The following is an 18336-nucleotide window of genomic DNA, read 5'->3' as shown; positions in this document are numbered from 1 at the left end:
TTTCTGTGTGGATTTCCCCCCACCCCAAAAGAAAACACTCCAAATCTCTGAAACCGCAGGGTTTTTGACACGCTTTGCAACAGGACAACAGGAGACTGGCATGCAGGGTGGGAAAGAGGAGGATCTAAGTTGTGGACAAAATAGGAGACATAAAGACCGTGCTTTTTTTTTTTTTTAAACCTACACAACTACGTGTCCCTCCTGACACTATTCACAGCATCTCTCAGACCCCTTGAAGCCTGGGCAGCACAATGATAGGCTTGGTGCTATTTTAAAATCAGGCAGCACATGGAATGGGGCTATCCTTACATACTCCTCTCAGTCAGAGGACAGTCCACCAGCCCCTAACAGAGTGGATACTCTCCTTTATTTAAATGTAGACGTTTCTCATTTCCAAAGATTAATATTTATAAAGTCGTAACTTGTTGGGAATTATTCTGGCTATTCCTAATTACCATTAGGCTCATATGATAACAATGTATTCCCAAGTAAGTTTGGGAATTGGTCCAAATAAGTGAGTAAAAACCATGTTTATTAAGACCTAGTACGATCAAATCAAGTAATGCATGCTGGAAGACAAGGTCACACACTGATCAGAGCTGGGTTAGAACACAGTTCTTTTTGTTTTTTATTTGAGAGAGAGAGAGCCCATGCTCTCTCTCAAGCTGACTCCACACTCACCGCAGAGCCTGATGTGGGGCTTGATCCCACAATTATAAGATAATGACCCAAGCCAAAATCAAGAGTTGGTCACTCAGCAGACTGAGCCACTCAGGCACCCCTAGAGCACAGTTCTAATCCAGTTCATGGATGGTTGAGAAACAGGAAAATAATATAAACTAAAAGATAATTATGAGCCAAAAAAAATAAATAAAAAGACAAATTCAAAGCTGGTTCAAAACCAAACACCAATCTAAAGTCAACTAACAAATAGATGTAAATTAAATGAAAAAAAGCATAAATAGTAATGCAAATTTCAGACAGGCAGAGTAAATGTTAACAGGAAATCCATTTAAGTGGTCCACTGATCTGGAGTTGTTACTGTCAACAGTAGGGATCCTAGTGGGTCATAATTCTGAGGAGAAAGTGGTTACATATTGGGAAAATAGGGTTAGAGACAAAACAATAACAGAATGCTGCAGCTCATGTTTGACACAAATTGAAGTCAGAAATGGAGCTATAACCATTTTTTAATGAAAATCAAGAAGAATAAACAGAAAAGAGTTCTTGATCCCCTTTCCACAAAAAAAGTAATAAAATGCCAGTAACAAGAAAAAATGAAGCAATTAAGAGAATTCCTGAGCCCAGATAAACTCTCAGTTTGATTGGGGTGAGTGCCCAAACCAGGTTTTAGGACAAGGCCCTTATAGTGGCTGTGGAAAGCAGTTGAGGACAGGTACCCCGTGGTGCCTATTGTTGGGAGGGCAAGAAGTTGTGAAGACTCAGAAGACTGTGAAGAAAGGTTTCATTGTAAGGACTTTCAGCCTGAAGATATTCACCTCCTCCACCATCAGCCTTCTCTGTTCTCTCCTCTTGGGCTAGCAGTATGACACTAAACCTTGGGGCTTGTGCCTCATACTTACCTGGCAAATAATGAAGAGACTTCCTAAGAACCCCCCCAAATTTCCCAGTTCAATTACTGTAGGTGCCTAAATCAGGTTGCTACACAGTAAAGACCTGTTTTACTGAACACTGTCAGCTCAATTCATGGTTTCCCCAGCACCTCCCAGCCATGGCTTCCAAGAGGCCAAAACTCCTCTAGGAAAATGAAGGAAGTGCCTCTGCAATATTTAAGTCAAATGTTGGGACTCTGGAACAACAAGAAATGTAACCTGAGCAAAACTAATTGGAACATGACATGGACCTTACAGTAAAAGAATTTTTCTGGTAGAATTCTCAGCTACAAGTAAACATAGAATGTGGCTCAAGTTCAAACATTGTACTGGTAAATCTCACAGATCTAGACTTTCACTTAGAGTTTTTTTCTTTATCAGAATGGTCCAAAATTGTACTAAGTATCTAGGAGCAATGTACCTAGACACAGCATTGGCCTTGAAAATTCAAAAACAGCAAGTTATAAAACTGGATAAGTTGTATAGTAGAAAATGCCCCTCTTCAAGGCCATTCACCAGAAACAGAATTTTGAACCTGGAAGGAACCTTAACAGGAGACCCAGGTTTAGGGTAATAATACCATCTGATAAAAGGAGGCACAGGGCCTTGGAAAGAGGCCAGTGCAATGAAGGGCCTTAAAGTTTGAGGTTCTTTAGCTTCATGGTACATCACAGTGTTATTCATTTAAATAGTTGTTTACTGCATTGTGTTGATTCAGAGACTTTTCTACCTGGAAATATCAACTGGCTTGTGCATTGCCATACAGCTAATTGGTGGAAAATGTCAGGAATCAAGCCCAGTGTTTTGAACTGTGTTACCTATACCTGCTATATCGGCAACTATTTTGTATATACCCCTAATCATCCAAAGGACCTCATGCTTTTGGTTTCAGACAGCCAATAAAAGGTCTTAATCATCTGGAGTCTAGAAAGAAAATAAGCACTTCTAACATTTAGAAGTAGAGTTACCTAGGACTTAGTCCAGACCTAAATGAAAGCCAGTGGATGATACATGGCACCATATGTCAGGCTGGTAACAATCTAGTTCTCTCCTACTTGTGCTCATTGTTGTTCTCCATTTCTTCCAGAATCAAGTGCCAGGGCTAATTAAATTCCTGATTAAAGCCCAAGGCATCGCTAGAAGTTCAGCTAGTGAGCTGGCTGGGTATAAAGCACAAAATAGTCCCCCCTATTTGATATCCAAAGATATTGGTATTAAATTGGTAGCACCATCTCTTATACTCCCCCAAATTATGCATTCATTTATTCATTCATCCTTCATTTACTTATTTGTTCATTCAACATTTTAAAAAATTTTTTTAATGTTTATTTTTGACAGAGACAGAGCATGAGTGTGGGAGGGGCAGAGAGAGAGGGAGACACAGAATCTGAAGCAGACTCCAGGCTCTGAGCTAGGCTCTGAGATGTCAGCACAGAGCCCTACGCGGGGCTCAAACTCATGGACCGTGAGATCATGACCTGAGCCAAAGTTGGACACTCAACCGAGCCATCCAGGTGCCCCCATTCATTCAACATTCTTAATGAGCACCTTGGGAGGTGGGACATCAATTTCTCTTCTCAAGGAATTTATAATCCATTTGAGGAGATAAGAAATGATCTCATTAAAAAGAATTTAAGGTGGAGCAAGTGTAGGCAGAGCAGAGAAGGGGAGAGAGAGCTTCCTCAAGGTACACTTGATCCAGGCAGCTTTCATGGAGGAGGCAGAATCTGTAAGTCCTTAGAAGGAAATAGACACAAATCCCTCTTGATCTTGCCAGCCTGTGATTGAACAAAGAAATATCTCAGTGACACTGATGAGTAGGTGTATTAGCCAGTTACTTAGAGACTTGTTAATTTTTTTAAAGATTTTTTAAACTAATCTCTACACCCAAGGTGGGGTTCGAACTCACAACCCTGACATCAAGAGTCACATGCTCCACTGACTGAGACAGCCAAGTGCCCTGGGACTTGTGAATTTCTGAAGTTTCCCAAAATGGAAGATAAATTATTGGGGACCTACCTAGCCACCTCACAGCATGAGACCTGTTGGAGCCAGGCTTGGGCATGACAGATAGATGAGCATTTCTTCGGAGGCAATGGTTCACTTAGAATAGTGGCTCTCAGCCACATTAGACCCAAATGCCTCTTTTTATAACAAATAATTTATAACTCTCCCTTTGTTATGCTCGAATGAAAACCATAAATAATGTAATCTGCCTACATACAGAATTTCCCCTTCAAAATCCATAATTTCAAAAAAATTATAAATAAGTACTCACTGTGTTATAATCAAAGAGCAAGAAAAGCAATTTTATAGTAAAATATTAAGTATTTAAATACCTGGAAAAATGTGTACACAGCTACAGTGGAAGACCTAATGAGTAGTTAGATGTCTGCACCTATGTGTAGACTCAAATACTGTGATTGGCATTGCTAGGAACAATTCTCAGTAAAGTCCTGAACAAAATGTACCACCTTCATTCAATTTTGCATTCCTAGAGAAATTCAGTTTATGTTAAAACTGAAAAAAAAAATCCTTCATGTTTATACGTAAGATGGAGTTGCATGCTAGACCCAGATAATTACGAACAGGGTTTTCATGGACATAAACATCTAGTGGGACATTTGAAAGTCATGTTGACAGTACCTTGCGGTATAGAGTATCCCGACCATGGCAGAACATCTGACACCCCCATCCAGTGGCACTCCCACTCCCATCATTGTGACAAATTGTGATAGTGACAAATGCCTCCATAAATTCCCAAAATTACCTATTAGGAAGTCAAACTACCCTTTCTGGGAAGCCTAGTTACAGGGCAGGTGTGTGTGTGCATGCACGTGTGTGCACACATGTGTTTGTGTGTGTGTAGGTGATCTGTTTCTTCCAACAGCTCGAGTTAGGGACCACCTTCTCACTCTATTGCCTTCTGAAATGGTTAATTTTATGTGCCAGCTTGTGTGCCATGGGGTGCCCAGATATTTGGTCAAACATTCTGAGTGTTTCTGTGAGTGTGTTTTGGGATGGGATTAGCATTTAAATTCATAGACTGAGTAAGGCAAATTGCCCCTTCCAATGTGGGTGGTTCTCATCCAATTAGTTGAAGGCCTGAGTAGAACAAAAAGGCTAACTCTCCCTAGAGTAAGAGAGAATTCCTCCTGCCTGATTGCCTTAGACTGGGACATCAACTTTTTCCTGCCTTAGGACTCAAACTGAAACACTGGCTCTTTCTGAGTCTCAAGACTACTAGCTACTTCACTGGAACCACATCATCAGATCTCCTGAGTCTCCACCTTGCCAACTCATGCTGCACATCTTGTCAGCCTCCATAATCACCTTAACCCAATTCCTTATAGTATATATATAAACTATATATATATACATATATTATGTATAATATAAATAGCATATATATTATGTAGTATATATAATTCTTTATAATATATACAATATTTATATATAATATATAATTTACATATATAAGTGCATATAAAACCTGTCTATATATACATCATATATATATATATATATATATATATATATATATATATATATATCTGTATACAGCCAATAGAATGGGGTACTTCTGTTTCTCTGAAGAGTTCTGACTAATACATTCCTGTTCAAGTCTGAGCAATGTCCTTGCCTTGTACTGCCTTCTGCCCTCTGGTCTCCCACTCCAGGAGGGTCCACCATAAAACAGTCTGAAGCACTATATCAGGAGGCCCCAGCTGCAGCTCATAGGACCCCACCTGAAACTCAGCATGAATCAAGCAATGGCAAACAGAAAGGGGAGAGGACTCCAACAAGGCACCCTTTAGAGCTGACTGGAATCTGTCCAGTGTCTGCTTGGACATTCAGGCTTGGGTCCTTTTATGAAACAGGGAGGGAGGGCTTTTAGGGGAAGACATGGTATTAACAGTGCTCCCAAAGAAGTGTAACAGGGCCCAAAGATGGAAATTTTACAAAGTAAGCAGATATAGGGAACCTTCTTCAAACACTACCCTGGGTGGAGAAAGTTTCTCAAGGAGGCACCCTCTCTCACTGAGCAGAGGGCATGGAGGCATTTTGATTACTTTGATTACTCCCCCTTCTAAATAAATGAATGAATTCTATGGTCAGGAAAGGAGTCTCAGAAAGAAAGTATAGCAAGAGTGCTTCATTTTATCACAACTTCAATCATTCAAAAATGTATTGAATGTTTACTGTATGCTAGGTTTGCTTTAAGTTCTGAGACTATAATGATGAGGAAGATGTAGACCTATACTCAAGGAGCTCACAGACTGGCAAGAAGACCAGACAGATGAAAAGGCAATTATAAAACAATGGGCTGTACCACCAGGATGTGTGAACACAATTGCAGTGGGGGCTCCCAGTTGGGGCAGCTAACCCTTCCAGAGAGGTGGGGTCAGGAGTGAGGAAGGCTCACCAGAGGGAACACCAGAGGTGGGTTTTGAAGAATGAATGAAAGTTAACCAGAGGGAGAAGGGGGAAAGGGCACAAAAGGCAGAGATGAGTACTGTAATAGCATGAAACAGAGGAGAGGCACCTCCCAGAAGCTAGAAGAAAGGGTATAAGGTAGAAGTGTGGAGTGGCAAGAACTAGGCTAGAAAGAGAAGGCAGGAGTTGGATCATGGAGACGCTGTGTGGGCCATGCTAGCGTGCCTGGTTTTCATTCCAAAGGCAACAGGAAGCCATTGAAATATTTTAAGCAGGAGAGTGGCACAGTCAGAGTTGTCTAATAAATACATCACTCAAACTGAAGAATTTAGTCTGGTTGCAAAAACTAGCAGACCAGGAGCAGGAGGAACACTCAGGAAAGTGTTGCAGTAATTTGATTGAGGTGTTTATCAGGACCCAAGTTAAGGCACAAGTCAGAGAGGAAGGAAGGGGTATAAAGAATATCAAGCAAAGATTTGCACACACACACACACACACACACACACACACACACACAACTGATCGACAAAACATGAAAAAATCTTGCTATAACTAATAAAGCAATAAAAAGTAAATTGATGTGGAGTGTCTAGGTGACTCAGATGGTTAAGCATCTGACTTTGGCTCAGGTCATGAGCTCATGGTTTGTGGGTTCGAGTCCTGCATTGGGCTCTATGCTGACAGCAGAGTCTGCTTGGGATTCTCTCTCTTCTTCTCTCTTTGCTTCTATTTCTCTCAAAGTAAATATACATTAAAAAAATTAAGTGATATGGTACTTTCTTCCACTGACTTCATAAAGGTTTTTGTTTTGTTTTGTTTTTAGGGAATACAAGAACAGGAGACTTGGGGAAAGTTTGGATGTGCCGAGTTTGAGGTCCCTGTGGGTCTCCAAATGGAACCACACCACTGGTAGTTGGCCCTGTGGGTCTAGCACTCAGAAGAGAGGCCCTGTCTGCCGAGAAATTTTGGAAGTCATCTATGTTAGGTGATGGTCAATAGCTTTGGAAGTAGGTTAAATCACCAAGGGAGAGTCTGTACAGAGGAAGTAGGGGAAAACCCTGGAGAACACTAGCAATCAAGGTGAATAGAGATTAAAGAACAGTTGAAGGAGCCTAAGAAGGAATGGTCAAAAAAATAGGAGAGAACATAGGAGAAAATAATGTCAAGGAAGCCAGGATGGGAAGGAATGGCAAGAAGGAGGGAGTGGTGAAGACCACCAAAGGTTGCAGAGAGGTCAAGTAAGATTGACCTTCACACTGAAAAGTATGCACTGTATTTAGCAAACAAGTCCTCAGTGACTTGTTTCTTCTATTTTGTTTATTACTTATTTCACCCCCCACTCCCTTTGTATTAATTAGTTAGAGTTGCTATTCAATTCTTTTATTTTCCTTGTTAATCTGGGATCTCTACATAGGGTGACAAAATGGATATCTTCCATTATATGAAGATAAGAGTCCAACTGTTTCCCCCCCAAAACGCTGTTCTTTTTCCTCTGAAGGATGAATCCTTTAGAATGCTTTCACTTCCCACTCTCACACCAAAATGAGACCTGTGGTAAAGTTTTCCTTCCCCTCTTTCTTCTTTAGTACTTTTAGTTCCAGGCTATTATTAACATTTCCCTTCAAATATGTCTTTTCTATTTTGAGTGCTTCTATTACACATCCCCAAATAGTCTATTATTATCCATATGAGTGTAACTAGTTATATATTGTAAGGATTCTTGCTCATCACAGTTTGTTTCCTTTTTATCCTCCCTCCATCTTGAAGCCTTTAAACCGATTCATTTATTATTTGGTTAGATCTTTTATTAATATCTTTTTTACTGATGGAAGATGTGGGTGACACATCCTTTGAATCTTTGCATATCCTCAAATGTATTTCTTTAACTCTGACAGGGGAACAATGTCTTGCTACAGGATTTTTGGTATGAACTATTTTTTTCCTTAGTAATCTTCACGTGATTCACCTCAATCTTCTCTGCTTCAAGTGTTACAAAAGAGAAAGTTGATGCCCCCATGATCCTTCTTCCTCTGTAAGTAACTTGTACTTTCTTTCTGGAAAATTGTAAGATTTTCTTTTTATCCTTAGACTTCAGGCATTTACCAAGCTATGACTCATTTGTCTTGCCCAGAATTTGCCAAAATCTTCCAATCAGCAGACTTGGGTCTTTTTTTTAGCTTGGGGAATTTATTTTCTACTACTTAAGTATTATCTCTCTCTTTTCTATCCACTTAATTTGCAGATCTTGTCTTTTGGCTTCAGAAAGTTTTTTTTTTCTTTGGTGCTCTACTGAAATCTTTACATCCTAATGTTATTATTATTTTTAAAGTTATTGTTCTCTAGTGGCTTGGTTGTATGCAAGCCTCTTTTCTAAGAGTATTGCTGAGCTCCTTAGGTATCATAGTAATGTTTTCTGCTCTCTGGGATCAATGCCAATCACTGGGGTGCTTTAAGAGGGGCAGACCCACAAGTGGTGGGTAGTTTTACCCCAGCCATGGCCCCAGGAGGAAGACTCTCATTTCCCAGTTTTCTTATATTGCCCAGTCTTGGGAATGGAGGTAGAGCACAGGGAACCTGTACAATCCCTCTCCCTCAAAGACATCCAGCTGGGTCTCTTTGCCAGGATACCTACTGGTGCCCAGATACTGGGGTCTTCTTCTGATCAAAGAAGAAGGGGAAGTTTGAAGACTATGTGCTTATATGCACAGCTTTAAGAAAACAACACACATTCCATTCAAGAACATATCCCAGAGTGACATGAGCAAGATGGCAGAGTGGGAAGACCTTCTTTATCCACAAACACATTTATTCAGCAACAATTCACAGCCAAGTTCCTTTTGTGAGAAGTTCAGAAACTAATTGAAAGGTTTTGCACCCCAGGCAAACATGAAGCCAGGATCACTGTAGCCAGGAGGGAAATTCAGAACATAATTTTTGCCAGAATTCCTACCCTCAGCACAGTACCTTATGATCAGGAAGAGACTCCCTAGGTCCTAGGTTTTCACAGGGAGGGAAAGAGTTAGTTTATTCATCCCATGGTCCAACTTTTCCAAAAAGGGCTCCCCAGAGAATTGGCTTCTGTCTTGCCAGTCTTGGGGCTCTTATGAGCCCAACACAGTCTAGCCACTCAGAAGGGGAACAGAGACAATGACTTGGACTGGGAAATCCCATGGTATCTCCCCCTCTGCTCAGCAAAGAGAAAGCAAGCTAAACCATAGCTGCCTGCTTCTCCCTGGCAAGGGAAAGAGCTGGTTCAGGCTTCCAACACCACAACTTTTCTGGGAGCTTCCCAAAGGACTGGTTCTAACTTGCCTGTCTTGGAGTGCTGATATGACCTGACATAATCTGACTGCCTGGGGGCTAGTGAGAACAGCTACAGAGATTTGGGTTGACAGTCACCATAGTATACCTTCCTGGTTCAGCACAGAACAAGCAGAGATAGATAGATAGATCGATAGATAAATAGATAGATAGACAGTTCCAAGATTCTCCCTGAGGAAGGAAAAATTGGACAGATGGTCCCAAGCTTGGCTTTGATGGCTTCAATCTCACTTGTTCCAATGCACTGATAGGACCCAGCATACTCTAGACATCTAGGAGCTGCAAAGAACATAGAAAGTAGGTTAGATTAGCACAAAAGATTGGGAGGTCCCTAGAATCTCTGGCAAGGCTGATTGGTGTGGGTCTTCTCCTGTACACAGCCAGTCTGGGAGAGGTGGCTGTTTTGTCTACTGCAGACCAACCCAGCATCAAGGAAAGTGAAGGATCAGGCAAAGATGTCACAAAGGAACACAATAAATCTTCACAAAACAATCCTAATGAAATAGAGTTATATGCTATGCCCGACAGAGAATTCAAAATAACTTGTCATAAAAATGCACACTGAGGCCAGGAGAATATGAATAAAGTGATAATTTCAATAAAGAAATAGAAAATATAAAAAAGGACAAATAGAAATTATGGAGCTGAAGAACACAATAGCTAAACTTAAAAATTCACTAGAGCTGGTTCAAAAACAGACTAGATCAAATAGAAGAAAGGGTCAGTGAATCTTAAGAGAAGTCATAGGAAATAATTCAGTCAAAAGAGAAAAGGGGGGTGGGGGGGAAGAATTAAAGAGTGTAGAAAGCTTAAGGGACTTATGAGACATCACCAAACAAGCTGACATACACATTGGGGGAATTCCAGAAGGAGAAAAGAGACAAAGGACCAAGAAGCTTATTCAAAGAAATAACAGCTGAACATTTCTCCCCAGGTCTGGGTAAGGAAATGGATATCCAAGTCCAAGAAGCCCAAAAAAGATCAAAAAAGAAGAAGCAAAAAAAAAAAAAAAATCACACTGAGACACATTATAATCAAATTGTCAAAATTCCAAGACTATCATATTCATAAGATAGTCATAAGACTATCAGTTATTTCTTAGCAGAAACCTTGCAGGTTAGAAAGAAGTGGTATGATAAATTTTAAGTACTCAAGGGAAAAAAACTAGCAACCAAGAATACTGTACCCAACAAAACTATCCTGCAAAATGAAGCTGAGATAAAGACTTTCAGACAAAAGGTAAAGGGAGTTCATCACCATTAGACCTCCTTACAAGAAATACTAAAGGAAGTTCTTCAAGTTGAAATGAAAAGGCACCAGACATCAGCACAATAGCATAAGAAAGTATAAAATGTGTTAGTAAAGGTTAATATATACGCAAATACAGAATACTGTGTTACTGTAATGGTAGTAGGTAAATTAGTTTTAATCCTAGTATAAAAAAGACAAAAGTGGGGCGCCTGGGTGGTGCAGTCGGTTAAGCGTCCGACTTCAGCCAGATCACGATCTCGCGGCCCGTGAGTTCGAGCCCCGCATCAGGCTCTGGGCTGATGGCTCAGAGCCTGGAGCCTGTTTCCGATTCTGTGTCTCCCTCTCTCTCTCTGCCCCTCCCCCGTTCATGCTCTGTCTCTCTCTGTCCCAAAAAAAATAAATAAACGTTGAAAAAAAAATTTAAAAAAAAAGACAAAAGTATTAACTATAACTAACAATTCATTAAAAGAGAAACAGTATGAATAGATATAATTGTGACAACAACAAAGAATGTGAAGAGATGCTTGAAGATTGGAGAGGTCCAACTCCTGAGTTCCAGGGCACTCTCAGAGCCCCACAAGGAGATAGAAAATTATGAATAGGACTGAGTTTAAGTTTCCTACTACCTCTGTGGGAAACATGGGTGTTCAAATAAAAATTGAGTTTTATAAAGTAAAAAAAAAAATAAAATAAAAATTAAAATTAAAAAAAAGAATGTGAAGAGAGAAGTTATAGCGTAAAGTTTTTATATGTGATTGAACAACTTAAAATAGACTGTTTTTATGAGCTTAAAATAGATTGTTATAATTATGAGATATTTTACGTAAGCCCAAAGTAACCACCAACACCAAAAATATCTATAGAAATTACACAAAAGAAAAAGAAAAGAATTTTAAAAATATCAATACTATGGGGTGCCTGGGTGGCTCAGTCTGTTAGGCATCCAACTTCAGCTCAGGTCATGATCTTGCAGCGTATGAGTTTGAGCCCGATGTCAGACTCTGTGCTGACAGCTCAGCGCCTGGAGCCTGCTTCAGATTGTGTCTCCCTCTCTCTGCCCCTCCCCTGCTCACACCTCTGTCTCTCTGTCTCTCTCTCAAAAGTAAATAAACGTTAAAAAAAATTTTTTTTTAAATATCAATACCAAAAAATCAACAAAATAGAAAATAAGACAGCAAGAGAGGGAAAGACACAAAAAGAATTACAAGACTAACAGAAAACAAAATGGCAATATTAAATCCTTGCCTACAAGTAATTTAAATGTGAATGGATTAAACTCCCCAATCAAAAGACATAAAGTGGCTGGATAGATAAGAAAAAAAAGACCCAACAATATGCTATCTATAAGAAACTCAACTTAAATTTAAGTACATACATAGGCTGAAAGTGAAGAGATGGGAAAAGAGAGTCCATACATATGGTAACCAAGAGAGAACAGAGGTGGCTATAGATATACCACACAAAATAAACTTTGAGTCAAAAACTATTAGAAGAAACAAAGAAGAGCATTATATGAGGATAAAAGGGTCAATTTACTAGGAAGATATGACAATTATAAATATATAATTGCACCCAATATTAGAACACTTCAGTATATAAGGCAAACATTGACAGAACTGTAGGGAGAAATAGACAGCAATACAATAATAGCAGGAGACTTCAATACTTCACTTTTAATAATGAATAGAACATTCAGACAGAAGACCAATAAGGAAACACAGGATTTGAACAACACTGTGGACCAATGAAGCTAAGAGGCATATCTAACCAACAGCAGGAGAACATACATTCTTCTCAAGTACACATGGAATTTTCTCCAGGATAGATCACATGTTAGGTTACAAAACCAGGCTTAACAAGTTTAAGAAGACTGAAATCATACCAAGTATCTTTTATGAAATGAATCTAGAAATGAATACCAAAAGGAATCTGTGAAATTCACAGATACGTGGAAATTAAATAACATACTCTTTTGTTAATGTTTATTTATTCTTTTTGAGAGAGAGGGCAGAGTGTGAGCAGGTGAGGGGCAGAGAGAGAGGGAGACACAGGAGCTGAAGCAGCCTCCAGGATCTGAACTGTCAGAAGAGAACCTGATGTGGAGCCCAAACCCGTGAACTAGGAGATCATGATCTGAGCTAAGTTGGATCCTCCAAAGTGCTTCAAAGCTGAACACTACTCAGACACCCCTAAGCAACATATTCTTGAACAAAAATTGGTTCAAAGAAGAAATCAAAAGGAAATTAGAAAATACATCAGGTCAAACCAACAACAACAACAACAACAAACCTATGACTCACCAAGATTTATGATATGTAGCAAAAGCAGTACTAAAAGGGAAAGAGTAAAAAGAAGAAGGGATAGAGAGAATAAAGATCTCAAACAACCTAACTTTACACCTCAAGGAGCTAGAAAAAGAACAAACTCAGCCAAAAATTAGCAAGGAAATAACAAAGATTGGCGCAAAAATCAATGAAACAGAGAATAAGAAATTAATTTAAAAAACAAAAACAAAACAGGTTCTCCTGGGTGGCTGATTCAGTTAAGCATCTGATTTTTGGTTTTGGCTCATGTCGTGGTCTCACAGTTTCATGGGTCTGAGCCCTGGATCAGGCTCTGTGCTGACAATGCAGAGCCTGCTTGGGATTCTCTCTCTCTCTCTCTCTCTCTCTCTCTCTCTCTCTCTCTCTCTCTTTCTCCCTCTCTCTCTCTCTGTATCCCTCCCTCACTCACACTGTCTCTGTCTCTCTCAAATTAAATAGGTTAAAAAATTAAATTATATTAAATCAAAAACAAAAACTGGGATGCCTGGCTGGCTCAGTTGGTTACACTCCAACTCTTGATTTGGACTCACATCATGATCTCACAGTTGTGGGTTCAGTCCCATGTTGGGGTCTGTGCTTGGCGTGGAGCCTGCTTGGGGTTCTGTCTCTCCTTATCCCTCTGCCCCCCCACATCAAAACAAAAACAACAATAACAACAACAAAATGAAACCAAGAAATGGTTCTTTCAAGAACCAAAGATAAACGAAATTGAATAATCCTTAGATAGACTAAGGAAAAAAGAAGGCTAAAATAAATAAAATCAGTAATGAAAGAGGAGACAGTACCTCTGATGCCACAGAAATAAAAGAGGATCATAACAGGCTACTATGAACAATCATGCAACAACAAATTGAATAACCTAGAAGAAATGGATAAATTCCTAGAAACATACAACCTACCAAGACTGAATCATAAAGATATAGAAAATCTAAACAGACCTATAATTAGCATTCAGGTTGAATCAGTAATTAAAAACCTCCTAATAAACAAAAGCCCAGGACCAGATGGCTTCACTGGTGAATTCTACAAAACATTTAAAGAATTAATGCCAATCCTCAAACTTTTAGAAAAGATTGAAAAGAAAGGAACACTTTCACACTCATTTTATGGGCAGCATAACCCTGATACCAAAAGCAAAGACACCATATATGAAAAAATAAAATTGTAGGGCAATATCCCTGATGAATAAAGATGCAAAAATGTTCAGTGAAACACTTACAAATTGAATCCAGCAGCACATTAAAAGGATCATACACCAAAGCCAAGTGGAATTTATCCCTGGGATACAAGGATGTTTTAACATATAAAATTCAATTAATGAGATACCTCATGTTAACAGAATAAAGGATAAAAATCACATGATTGTCTCCAGATCAAAATAATCAAATAATCAAAACAGCATAGTAGTGGCATAAGGAAAGACGTATAGACAAATGGAACAAAATAGAGAACACAGAAATAAATCCATGCATATGTAATTAACAAGTGTGACAAGAATATGCAATGGGAAAAGAATAATCTCTTCAACAAACAGTGTTGAGAAAACTGGATGTAAATATACAGAGGAATGAAACTGGATTCTTATCTTACACCATACACAAAAATCAACTCAAAATGGATTAAAGACTTAAATTTAAGACCTGAAACTGTAGAACTCCTAGAAGAAATAGTGAAAATGCTTCATGACAGTGGTCTTGGTAATAATTTCATGATCTGACACAAAAGCAGGCAGCAAAAGCAAAAATAGACAAGTGGGACTACATCAAACTAAAAAGCTTCCTCACAGAAAAAAAAAAAACAAAAAACAACAATCAACAGACTGAAAAGGCAACATATGAGATGGGAAAAAATATTTTCAAACCATATATCTGATAAAGGGTTGGCCTCCAAAATATATAAAGAACCCATATAACTCAGTTGCAAAAACAAACAAAAATCCTAATAACCCAATTAAAAGTACTTGAGTAGATATTTCCCCCAAAGAAGCCACACAAATGGCCAATAGGCATATAAAAAAATGCTCAACATCACTAATCATCAGGGAAAGGCAAACCAAAATGAGATATTACCCTCACACCTATCAGAATGGCTATTACCAAAACAAAACAAAAGACAAGTGTCATAGAGAAATTGGACACTGTCGGTGGAACTGTCAGATGGTGCAGCTGCTATGGAAAACAGTATGGAGTTTCCTCAAAAAATTAAAAATAGAACTATCACATGATCCAGCAATCCCACTCTGGGTATTTATGCAAAAGAATTGAAATCAGGATCTTGAAGAGATACCTGCATTCCAGCGTTCATTGCAGCACTATTCACAATAGCCAAGATGTGGAAACAACTTAAATATCCATTGACAGATGGGAAAATAAAATGTGGCATATACATACCTGGAATATTACTTATCCTTAAAAAAGAAATTCTGCAATATGAGACAACATGGATGAGCCTTGAAGACATTATGCTAAGTAAGCCCATCATAGAAAGCAAATACCACATGATTTTACTAATATGAGGTATCTAAAACATTCAAATTCATAGAATCAAAGACTGGAATTAATAGTTGTTGGAGAGTGAGGTAAGGAGGAAATGGGAAGTCACTAATGAAAGGACATAATGTTTTATTTAAGCAAGATGAGTAAGTTTTAGAGATCTGCCATACAACATTGTACCTATATGCAACAATACTGTATCATACAACTAAAAATTTGCTAAGAGAGGAGATCTTGTGTAAGTGTTCTTACCACAATAACATAAATTTTTTAAAAAAGAAACAGGGCAAAATGATATGTGAGAATAATTCATTCCTAATAATTTGGTCAGACTTTAAAACGAAAGAAGAAAGAAGGGAAGGAAAGAAGGAAGGAAGGGAGGGAAGGGTGGGTGAAGGAGAGGGGAAGGGAGGGGAGGAGTGGGGAGGGAGAGAGGAAGTAAAGAGTAGGAGAGATATAGCCTAATATCTCACAGTTATGCACATCTCTTAAAAAAGAAGTCATCTCAGTTCAGAGTCTGTAGTCTGACCTGCATTCCCCCTGGCTGGGGACAGTCCTCCAGTCCCCTGGTTCTGCTGATGGAGTGCCATCTCTCCAGACTTGGCATTTCAGGAATCCCTTTTAGTCTCTTTCACTTAGACTTTGGAGAGGTGAGGCACATCTAATCGTGCTTGTCATTCTGGCTTCTGACCTCAAGGAAGAAAAGCTTTGGTCTCTCAATCCCCAAATTCACCTTTTGTTCAGGTTCCATATTCATCTCTGAGATGTAGGGATGACAGTTCCCCTACCTGGTCTCCAGGAAATCGTTCTGACATCATTGCTCTCCCTGAACCCTCCATAAAATGCTAGGCTAGGGACTGGCTTTCTCTCTCTTGCGTAGTTTACATATTCTAGCAATCAGTGCTTGCCCCGCCTTTGTTTTTAAGTCTTGGAGCCAAGCTGCTCTAAGCCCTTTTCCATTTCATCAGTTTGAATCCTTTCCCTGCCCTGTTTTTCCACTTCCTGTCCATCATCTTGAGCATTCCTGACTGGCCCTAGATTTGGGTCAAGAAGGTTCCCACTTTCAATGAAGAGAGTGTGGATGAATGCTGGTGTGGTTTCAACAGTGTGATCTTAAGCAAGTCACTTAAACTTCGTGAGCCTCACTTTCTCATCTGTGAAATGGTTATAAGATCTCCCCTGCTCACTTCACAAGCTTATTATAGGGCTCAAATGACATGAGAAAGTACTTTGAAAACTGAAGTGCCCTACACTGTGTAAAGCTTTATTTTGTCCTTTCAAAAACAGTGGTTCAAGTTTCTTAAGTGGGGCTTTGCAGTATTAAGTTATTTCCATAGATTTAGCTATTTCGAAGCTACCGGTAGAGGTTTTCTTTGTAAGTTCATTCTGTCTCTGAAAACAATTGCTTTTTTATTTACTGAAAGGCCATAACTCTGGGTGAAAAAGAAGGCTTCTCTCCACTGTCTGATAGGATTACAATTTAAAGTTCACTACTATTAGACTTGCAGACCTGTCTTTGACACTAATCAGGATTCTTACACCATACACATCAGGTGGCTGATGTGGTAGACATGGAGATGCGCCCCACTTCTCCTTTCAAGAAAGGACTTGCTGTCCAGCTGCAGGGAGTGAGGTCAGGGTGTGCCTCAGCTTTGAGAATCACCTGGCCCAAGGTCACACCCTTCCTGGGGCAGCCAACATCTGCCCTGTGACTGGGTGAGATTGGGGTGAAATCTAAGCCTATTCTGGCCTGACAAGTGACACTGTGTTGGGCAACACTGGATTCAGAGCTCCCCATGCAGTTGGCTGAGGCTTTGCAAGACTGCACTGAGTTGGACTTCATCCTCTACCCAATCCTACTTCCTCTCTTTCCTTCACAGATGCTGATCCCTAATAAACATCTTGCACACCGGATTCCATCTCAGCATCTGTTCCAGAGAACCCAACCTAGAATAATCGGCTATGATGTACCAGTAAGGCAGAATGGGTGGGGTGGGGAGGGGCATGTATATTGAAAACCAAGAAAATAAGGAAAATACAGGAAGGGTAGAGGGACAATTTGAAAGAGCCCTGCTGTACAACCTCAGGCAGATCCATGTCTAACAATGATTGGGTGACTCAGATACTGTACTTATGATAGGTGGAAATCTGTTGTTACTTGCCTAATTTAGAACAGGATTTCATAAGGGAAGCAATATCTTGTATTCTTATTCCCAGTGCTAGAGATGACCTGATTTGATGATCTCACCTTGAAGTACCAAAGGCTGACTTCTCAAAAAATGCAAATATCTGTTGGGTATCATAAAATAACCCCAGCTAGTATCAAGATTAGCCAAATCACCTAAATTTTAGTCATGGTTCTATGTTTCAACTATCTTTAAATGTGCAATGAAAGAGAAAAATAGCATTTTCTAGAATTCATTGTCTTCTTATTTCATTTGGAAAGATGGGTTTGAAGGTTGAGATTTAGCCTGGTAGAGGTCAGAGATAGTTTCTGTAGTGACAGAAGCCACTGCAAATCCTGGCAATAAAAGGTAATCCTTGAAAATGAAAATATGTCATCTGTCAACCCAACCCTCCACCCCCTGCACACACTTAAAACCTCTAACTTCCCATTGTTCTTACAATAAAAACCTCAGTCCTACATGGTCCCACCCAGAGTCTGGCCCCTAACTTATTCTCCAGCCTTATTTCATTCCCTTTTCCTCCTTGCCCCTCATGTTTTTTATGCTACAGCCACATTGGCCTTCTTGTGGTTCCTCAAATAAACCATGTTGCCTCCTGTCATAGGATCTCACACATGCTATCCCCTCTGCCTATGACTCGTCCACCCACACCAACACCTAGTTAACGAGGTGACCCCACACCCTACATCTAGGATAGGTTCCTCAGTGATAT

This window comes from Prionailurus bengalensis, chromosome B3 (genome assembly GCF_016509475.1).
Source record: "Prionailurus bengalensis isolate Pbe53 chromosome B3, Fcat_Pben_1.1_paternal_pri, whole genome shotgun sequence".
Taxonomy (NCBI): domain Eukaryota; kingdom Metazoa; phylum Chordata; class Mammalia; order Carnivora; family Felidae; genus Prionailurus; species Prionailurus bengalensis.
This window is presented reverse-complemented; position numbering follows the sequence as displayed.